The sequence below is a fragment of the Hippopotamus amphibius genome, unplaced genomic scaffold (genome assembly GCF_030028045.1).
Source record: "Hippopotamus amphibius kiboko isolate mHipAmp2 unplaced genomic scaffold, mHipAmp2.hap2 scaffold_156, whole genome shotgun sequence".
Classification (NCBI taxonomy): domain Eukaryota; kingdom Metazoa; phylum Chordata; class Mammalia; order Artiodactyla; family Hippopotamidae; genus Hippopotamus; species Hippopotamus amphibius.
The window spans coordinates 1-9,935 of NW_026648307.1; the positions used below are offsets into that span (position 1 = coordinate 1).

The following is a 9,935-nucleotide window of genomic DNA, read 5'->3' on the forward strand; positions in this document are numbered from 1 at the left end:
TGGGTTAATTGTGCTTTAAATGTTTGCAAAACACAGCTTTCACTCAAGGTTTGGTGTATCTTCTTCTGTGCAACATACAGCATCTCTTTTGTGGTTCATAGGGCTACTCCTGCTTTCTTCCTTCTTGACTCGCTCTGGTTTCAGGTTATTTTTGCAGGTGTTTATTCATTCAGTCTTCATCTTCACGTACTTGCAGTAAGGATGCTCATAAAGTCCACCTCTTGTCTGTTGTCTGTCGTTGTTTCCTTTTCACTCCTAGCCTGGCTCACCCTGCCCAGTCTCGTCTTCTCTTCAGAATCCTGCCAGAAGTTTGCTTTCACAGAACCATCTCTGTCTTTGTGTTTTTGTCTTTTGTCTTTTTCTTTTTTGTAATACATATAAACCAGCCACTGAGTATTTTGCTTTCACCTATATTTTCTTTCTCAGGTAAAGTTCTGTTGCTTTGTTTTCCTTTTTAAACAAATGTTATTGGAGTGGAGTTGATGTAAAATGTTGGGTGAGTTTCAGGTGTACAGCACAGTCAATCAGTTATACATATACATGTATCCACTCTTCTTTAGATTCTTTTCCCATATGAGCCCTTACAGAGTATTGAACAGAGTTCCCTGTGCTATACATAGGTCCTTATTGTCTATTTTATATACATGAGCGTCTAACATGTCAATCACAGTCTTCCAATTCATCCCTCCCCATCCCCTTCCCCCGGTAACCATCAGACTGCTTTGCACATGTGTGTCTCCATCTCAGTTTTGTAGATAAGGTCATTTGTTCTCCTTTTACATGTCAAAATTATGTGTTTAGTCCATGGAATGTTGTAAGACAACCCTGTCAGTCAAGGCTTAGTGGACTCATTTCTGGAAGGTTTAAAAAGAGAACCCTATCTCTTTTGTGGCTAATACGACCACTCCTTCTTTTCTTCATTCTTGACTCAGTCTGGGTGAAGTTCACTTTTGTAGGTGTTTCTTCATTGTATCTTCCTTTTCAAGTATGAATGATATCACTTCTATGTGGAATCTGACAATATACGAAAATCTAGTGTATATGACAAAGACTGTGTAAGAGCAGAATTAAGTTTTCTTGAATGTTTGTAAAGCATGGCTGTCAATCAAGGTTTGGTGTATTTTTTTTTCTTTTCTGTTAAAAGTGAAATTTATTACATTACAGTAAGTGCAAGTGTTATTAAAAATGCTGGTTAAAGTTATAAAGTGTCTGTGTAATCTTTCTAATATAAATATTGGAAACAACAACTTTAACAATTCTATACATACATAGAACATTGAAAACATTAAATCATGCCCAAGGCTCAAATATCACTCTGCACATTACTGTTTTAGTATCGCTCTTATCTTCTCCTGATCCCAGCATCATTCCAGAACGTGGAGGGGTTATAAACTTCAAGGTTTCAGTGTTGGGAATGTATGTCAGTTATCACACATTAACAATGCTTTACAGTCATTGCTTATATTCTAATCAAGTGGTTCTAGTTCCCATATTTCCCTTTCTTGATAGGTCTTGGACAAAAACTTGAACCAGGAAAACTGTGATTACATGACCCAGTATGACATGAATTCTCAGCGCTTCATTTAAAAGTAGCATAAAGTGTTACATACATATATTTTAAAAGTCCTACAGGACATGAAAGACAACAAGTACATCACATGTCAATAAAATTAAGCAGCTCCCCCTCTGCTGGCTTACTTGGCTCCATGTCTCTACAGAAAGGAGAAGCTGAGCCACGAAGAAGTGAGGGCAAATCAGAACTGCTGGGAGTGTGTGTGTTTGTGGGGGTGAGGGGCTGGTGGAGCTGGTGAGGGTGGGTGGGGGGCAGCAGAGAGAAGGAACTGAGGAGAAATGTCAGATTATAAAGGGAAATTAAACAGTGTTACTTATCCATTCTTCCCCAGCCTGCTAAAGCAGGGGCCAGTTCCAGCCCAGCCTCCCTCCCCTGCCTCCCGGGGTGGGGCTCTGTCGCCCCAGCACTGCGAGGACAGCCACTGCCTTTCGAAAACGTGAAGCCACCGCTGTTCCCTACTGAGAACACTTCCCAGACCTGAGGAACAGCTTACAAATGATAGGTTAGGACATTTCACAAACACCAAGGAGAGTCTGAACTAGGCCTCCGCATAAGGGGCAGGAGAAACAGTGTTTACAAGTAGCTAACACCGGAGTGGTTAAGTGGTTCAGCCAAGGGGAAGGCAATGCTTATTCCCCCATGACAGAGCGTCTCAAACTTGAACGTGCATACGATTCACTTGGGATCACATCAAAATGCACTGGGTTGGGGGTGGGGCCTCAGATTCCGCATTTGTAATAAGCTCCTATGGACCACACTTCAAGATCTGGATGTTCTTGGACCACGCTTGGAGAAGCAAGAGTCTGCAACACACAGAGGGAGCCGCCTCCGTCTCTTTGGGCCACAAGCATATCTCGGCAGTCCTGAGCAGAGCTGAGACAGCTCCGGTGCTCTGCGCCCACCCAGGCACACCCCTGGGCGGAAGGTGGAGATGCAGCACACTGAGGGAGCAACAGTCTACAAGACTGTGTTAACATATTTTCTAAGAGCACCGTGACTATAGGAACAGCTACACAAATAGCATAATTCAACTTGAGTAAATGGAGAGGTCTACTGGCTGGGGGTAAAACTACCCTTTCCTTATGTAGTCCTCCTTAAAGTGAACATGATTACAAAGGCGTAAAAAAAAACCCAGCATATTACATTTCACAGGAAAAGGCCACATGGGCACACATTTACGTACAGTATGAATTCTAAGAAATTCAATGCATTTTATCAAAACAAAGCGCATGCTACCACTGCTCCCAGCTAAAATCATCTCCTCTTCCAAATACAAGGAAAAAACCTTGAATTGTAAGCAAAATCACTGCCTTGCCTTGCCAGTACCAGGCCACAGGCTCCCCATCCGATCACAGCCACACGAGCAAGAAAAACAGGAAATCCAAAGGCAGAAACAACAATTCCAGTAGTGAAAAAAACACGCCCGTTGCCGACAGGCACTACTTGTTGCATCGCCGTCATACGTCGCTCCTTTGGCAATGAAATTACGGGCTGGGCGAGATGGCGTGGAACAGCAGGACAAACAAGGGCCAGTAAATGCCATAATCCTCTAAGGCACATCCCAGCACAAGAAAAGTCACCCAATAGCCCCTCTGAAAGATGACGCCACGAGAGCTTTAACGCCAGCCAGGTCTCCCGAGCGGGGGCCGCGGCTGCTTCCGGCTTCCTGCCAGGGCTGGTCTATCTTTTTTGCCAGGTCTAAAGTACAACACCATCTCTTGTGGTTCATAGGGCCACTCCTTTTCCTCATTCTTGACTCAGTCAGGGTTAAGGTCACTTTTCTAGGTGTTTCTGCACTTTACCTCCTTTTTCAAGTATATACGATACCAAGGTATGATATCAGGTACGTGTGGAATGTGGCAAAATACAAAACATTAGTGTACACAACGAGGAAGAAGCAGACTCACAGATATATTCAAGAAAGGAGCGGCTGCCAGTGCGGGGTGGGGAGGAACACTACAGGAGCCGGGGAGGGGAGGGCGCAACGTATTGCAAGATGGGCTCAAGGATGTGTTCACCGCACAATGCAAGGAATATTGGGAACCTTTAAAAAATTGTTTTTCATCTTTATTAGAGTATACTTGTTTTACAGTATTGTGTTAGTTTCTGCTGTACACCAAAGTGAATCAGCTATATGTATGCATATATCCCCACATCCCCTCCCTGGTGAGCCTCCCTCTCACCCTCCCTATCCCACCCCTTTAGGTCTTCACAAAGCAGGGAGCTGATCTCCCTGTGCTGTGCAGCAGCTTCCCATTCGCTATCTATTTCACATTTGGTAGGATGTATACATCAGCGCTACTCTCGCAAGTTGTCCCAGCTTCCCCACCCCCCACTGTGTCTTCTGTGCGTCTCTATTCCTGCCCTGCCACTAGGTTCATCAGTGTTAGTTTTCTAGAGTCCATATACATGTGTTCGCATATGGTATTAGTTTTTCTGTTTCTAATTTACTTCACTCAGTATGACAGACTCTAGGTCCATCCACCTCCCTACAATAACTCAGTTTCCTTCCTTTTTAAGGCTGAGTAATATTCCAGGGTATATATGTGCCACATCTTCTTCATTCATATGTCAAAGGACATTTAGGTTGCTTCCATGTCCGGGCTATTGGAAACAGTGCTGCAGTGAGCATTGTGGCACATGTATCTTTTTAAATTATGGTTTTCTCCAGGTGTATGCCCAGTAGTGGGGTTGCTGGTTCATATGGTAGTTCTATTTTTAGTTTTTTAAGGAACCTCCCTACTGTTCTCCACAGTGGCTGTACCAATTTACTTTCCCACCAACAGTGCAGGAGGGCTCCTGCACTTTTCTCCACACCCTCTCCGGCATTTATTGTTTCTCCATTTTTGGATGATGGATGTTCTGACCAATGTGAGGCATATTTTGAAATACCTGTAAATGGAAAGTAGCCTTAAAACATTGTAAAAAATACAATAAGTCTTTATTTTAAAAATTAAAGAAAAGAAGGGACTTGAGCATGAGGGTGTCAGAAAAGGGCTTCTGGACTCCAGCCCAGGGGACTTGAAGAAGGCCAATGAAGCGAGGGCCCTGTGCATCCCCGACTCCCCTCGAGGCCACCAAGGCTTCTCTGCCCCCTCCGCTCAGATGGGGAACCGGCCTCCCTGAGCTCCCAGGTCTGCACCCACAGCGCCGGCCCTGCTCCCCCCCGACACGCCTCCTCAGGACTCCGCTCCAGGTTTTGCCCTAGGAAACTGGCCCAGCCCTCAGCCCCAACCAGGGCGCTGTCCTTCCCGCTGCTGCTGGGTTCCCACCACTTCTCGTTACCAGAATTTGTCCTCTGCGCCCTGGCGCCAATTTTATCTCAGAGACAGAGTTTCGGGTGACGTAGAAAGAAATACCTTTCTAGCTTTGCAAGCCAAGGAGGCACGTGGACTAGCGGCTTTGAGTCTGTGTATCCCATCCTGGAGGGTGTAGTGAGGAGTCCTGTAGTGTTCAAGGAGCAGGGCCTAGTCAGCTCGCGGACAGTCTTCTGATGGGTTGGTGCGGAGCCTATGGGGAGTCAGCATCATCAAACGTCTGCTTCCAACTGGTCTGGGGTCTACGTGCTTAAGGGCAGCATACAGTGAACGTCTTCCACCTGGTAGGGCTTTCAGTATCCGCAAAACAGGTCAAAGGACATGGGTGAGAATATCATCTACAGTCTTTGGGGTAGATTTAAAGATCCTTGACTTTGTGTAATGCCTAAAGTATTATTCGTTTGTCTTGCTTGACTCTTTTCCTTTCTTTGTCTGTTTTCTCATCACTTGGACTCAATTCATTCTTTGACTAAAGATTTTTTACAGACTTAAGGCAGGCGGAGGACATGGGTGGCGGTCTATTCTGGGAGGGCCTCTTAGAGTCCTGCTCAGTTACAATTCCTTCAGGAGTGGTCCTACCTGATTTGGGAATGGACACAGTGTTGGAAGTAATCTCGAGTTCAAAGTTTAGCATCCATATTTGCTCTTGGGAAATTTGTGTTTGCCTCTTATTGCTTTGTCATAGCACCTGGACAGACATTTGAAAACTATTAGACATATTACAATGGGGATAATGGGTAAAATACATTTTGTCATATTTTTCAAAAGGGTCCTCTGATTCTGTGTGGCAACCAGGAAAATGAGTTTTGGAAAATTTCCTTTTCATATATCTTTATTAAGGAAGTGGTCTTTGGCTGGGATGCTATAGCTTGAGCTGTCTCATTTGCCATGCCTGTTTTTAAAGTAGGAGAAAGGTTTCATAGTACCAAGAAGACCTTGAGATCATAACCTTGCAGGTGGCAGCTGCCAGCAGATATCATTTTGACAATGGCTGATGGTGTCCTAAAGTCTAATAAGGTTTAGACAACTCAAGTTTTCAGTAATATTCGGAATGTGTCTGAACCCACATCCACAATGCCCATTTAACTCAACTTTGAATGTCTGAACCACGGCTATTCCATTTTTATTTTTATTTTTATTTTTATTTTTTATGTAATAATTTTTTCATGGCTAAGGCAGATGTACAACGCGTGTGTAACAGGCCACAAGCAGGCTGTTTTGGTTAGCCTAAAGTGTAAATGTAATCATGTGTAAGCCAGAAGGATTTCCCCATACTTCAATTATGAATATTTTTTCATCACTTTCCCCTTTGGATTGTAAATATTTCCATAAACAGCATTGATAATCAATACACTTTCCTGAGGTTGCCAGGGGGGACCTGCTCCCTGCTCCGGATCCATTCATGTTCTTCGGTCCTAGGCTGCTTTTCTGTGTAGTTCTCCACGTTGGGGGAAAATGAATGAGACATCATGAACAGGCTCAGAAGGATGTTACTGGGGAGACGTGTTGTAGGCCATCCATTTAATCATTTGTATCCAGTTGTCCCACAAGCATTGTACATGTGCTTTTAGCAACAGACTTCAAGCAGGTCGTGACACATCGTGAGTAGCTATCCTCTGCGATACCACCACTTGATAATTCTTTTTTTCTCCTGACCATCAGGGCAAAAGTGTGTCTAGCACAATAACTTTCATAAATACAGACTTCAAAGAAAAGAATGAGAATTTCCTATCTATTGAAACAGGATCACTTTAAACAAACGACCCTCATCTCCATCCAGCAGCATTCAACCAAGACTCATTTGTTTCTAAAATAAGTCTGGTCTGCTGACCATAGGGGCTCTTTCAGACTGGCTGTGCTGGGATTCCTTAAGAGTCTCAGTCTGAAAGCCTGCAAAAAAAAACAAAAAAACAAAAATCCCCTTTCAGGCTTAGGAAACCCATGCCAAAGGCGTGCCATCAGATTTTTGCCTTGCTGGATTTGTCTCTTCTGGACATTCCCCAAATATGAAGATTCCTGCACATGTCAGGAGACAGTCTTTTTTATTTACCTGATAAGGCTGCTCAGAACCCAGGAACCTCTAATTACTGAAGGAACCACAGCAGAGAAAAAAGAAAACATGTTGTAATTTTACTCACAGAGGTAATTTACTCCATTGTTGCGTATCATAAGTAGCTTGAGGGCAAGGGCTTCCTTATATCTGGAAATCACAGATCAAAACCAGTAATATTCCAGACAAGAAACCCATAAATATGATAAACATGTTTACTAGTTTACTAGCTGTCTTTCTTGTTAAGCAGTTTTATGAAGCCATCAGGTTTTCTATAGGATTTTAACATTTCTTACCCAGTGCAGTGGTAGAATCTGACATTTTTCAGAGACCAGTGCTTGTCAAAATGGTTTTACTTGTGAATCTTCTCGGAGGTGAAACACTTTTGTAAAAGCATCAGAGTACAACAATACCTATCTCTAAATGACAGAAAGAATGAGAGCCCTGATGAAACAGCTGGTCACAAGGTAAGCCATAAAGAAACTTGGTTACAATCACCAGAATTATGACTTGGTAATTTCAGGACATACCAGAATTGTAGGAATTCCATAATTTTTAGACTATCTCTATTAATAACATCAATCCCAGGATACCCTGAGAAGGCTTATCATTCATTTGACAATGATTTTTAAGCACTTCCACATACCAAGTAATGCTAGTTAATCTAATATTTCTCTCTGAGATGCCTCAGGGGTCCTCTGGAAAACTCAGAAAGTTAGCTAGAAAAAGAAACTTCCTATCGGGAGTGACAGGCAGCTCAGTATTCCAGGAAATCTTTGTTCTCTTGCAGAGAGAGAAAACCAAATTTCAGTCTTCTACCAGCTTCGTGTTAATAATAAAGTTCATTTAGCTCATTTAGTTAATCTGCATTGATCCTCACTGTACAAAATGCTTTTTAAAGCCCCGCCCCTTTTAAAAACTTTTTATCAATTTCTGTTTCTATATGATGTGTTCCTTGTTTTTGTCCATCCAAAATTAGCAAGTTTTAGGGAAAAATTGTTCTCCTTTTATCTCTCAACAAAGCATATTTTTAGTTTCTATACCTTCTTCTGCCAACAACACGTATCTTGCTTCCTTTACATAGTGAAATGCTTCCCTTATCGTTTAATCTTAGCGGTAAATACATAGTACAATTTTAACCGCTGAAACCTTTACAAAACCAAGAAATGTGTAATTAAATGGTGTTTCAAAACCAGATCGTGTTTTATAACTCTTAATACATACATTTTTTTCATAACACCATTTTTCTCGAATGTGGTACAAGATATGTGTTCAATCAACCCAAATATATTTAGTGGTTTTTCTGAAGAAGGCAGAGGTTGAGTATTCATAGATGTGTTCAGCAGTTAATGTTTCACTATTTTATCTGAAAATGATGTCGATCATCAATGAATTCTCATCATTTTACTTAATGTGGCAAAACTCTCAACTTTTAAAATACTAAGAATCCAGAAACACAAAACATCATTTGAGAGAGCTTACCTAAAAGCTTGTCTACCATTGATCTCTAGTTTATGACCTATGACAAGATCATCCTACTGAGTTAATTTTCTTGCTGACAAATTTTGCAACAGATATGACTTCATTGACACTCAGTGTACCTAGGTCCAATGAAAGTTGTACATTAAGTGGTACATTAAGTTGTCCATTAAGTCATCAACATTAAAACTACCTAGGTCCAATGAAAGTTGTACATGAAAACATTAAAAGTACCTAGGTACAATGAAAGCTGTACATTAAGTTGTACATTAAGTACATTAAGTATATTTTAACATTGATGACTTACTTCTGTAGATGACTCTAAAGACATGTCTGTATTAATTTGCATACTTAAATGACAAACAACTGACTTCTATACCAGATATTGAGTTAATAGTGAATATTTTCCAGATGTAGAAATATTTTATTTGTAAGCGCTTACTTTTCTTCAAGTCAATTCAATAGAGCTCATTTACCAATGAACCTCACTAATATTATCCAAAGACAAAGACACATACCCAGACAAACCTACACACGGGCAAACAGATCTCACTGTGTCATCTTTTTCCCTTGCATGAACCAGGCAGTGTAATTAAGCTTATCACTTTATGAACAGTGGTGACAATAGTCTAACTGACACACTTGAGGTCAAAAGCCTTGTTTTTCTTTCCTCCCACACCTGCCCTCCCCCACCTTCACTTTAAGTTCTCTAATTAACCCAAGCCTCATGCCCCAGGCAACATGGGCTGTGTTTGTACTTCAAGGACCTGATAGACTTCGACTTTTCTCCTAAGAATATTTTTGTTCTCTCAGGGTCAGTGTTCTGAAAAAACAAAACAAAAGAAAACAAACAAAAAAACCACAAAGTATTTTGTCAAAGTAGCTTTCTCTAACTGCTCTGGGAAAAGTAACCAGTTTTGAAATTTCAAAAGAGATTCATCACAACCAGGTTTCTCCAGAGTCTACAGAAAATTGTGATCACATGGTGTTAAACCATTTATTGCTTATTTATAGGTTTCTAACTGTAGGTCGAGCAGTCTGCAAAACTGTTTCCTAGGGGACTGTTAGATGGAATCCAAGAAGTGCTTCCTATTTTTGACTAGACTTGCATGAACCAGACACAAACCAGACCTCGCCAGCTGATCGAAGCCTTATACCAGGGGAAAAGGAGACAACATAAAGCTCAGAGTGGCTGCTTCCAAGTCCCGTTAAGCCTGTGACCTTAGTCCAAGTGGCACCTTACACGTGGGATTTCCAAAGTGGAAAATCTTCAGACGGGAACCGAATGTTGCCCAGACAGACAAGGTGGAAGGGGCCTCAGAGTGCCCACTGGGGCATTTACCCAGTTGCCAGGGCAAGCACAGAGTCTTCACCACTGGACTACGGGAAGCCCATAAATTGGTTTTTGGAACCAAGATTTCTACACAGAAAAGGCAGGTCAAGTTCATAGGTGGGGGGCTATACTGCGGAGGCCTCCTAGAGTCCTGCTCAGTTACAATCGGGCCCCTCCCCTGCT

The 9,935-nt window shown here is 42.1% G+C and overlaps 1 pseudogene; it reads right to left on the reverse strand.

The window, feature by feature from the left end:
- Nucleotides 1–2,805: 2,805 nt before the first annotated feature.
- Nucleotides 2,806–3,323, reverse strand: LOC130843086 (leptin receptor gene-related protein-like; annotated as a pseudogene).
- Nucleotides 3,324–9,935: the final 6,612 nt, after the last annotated feature.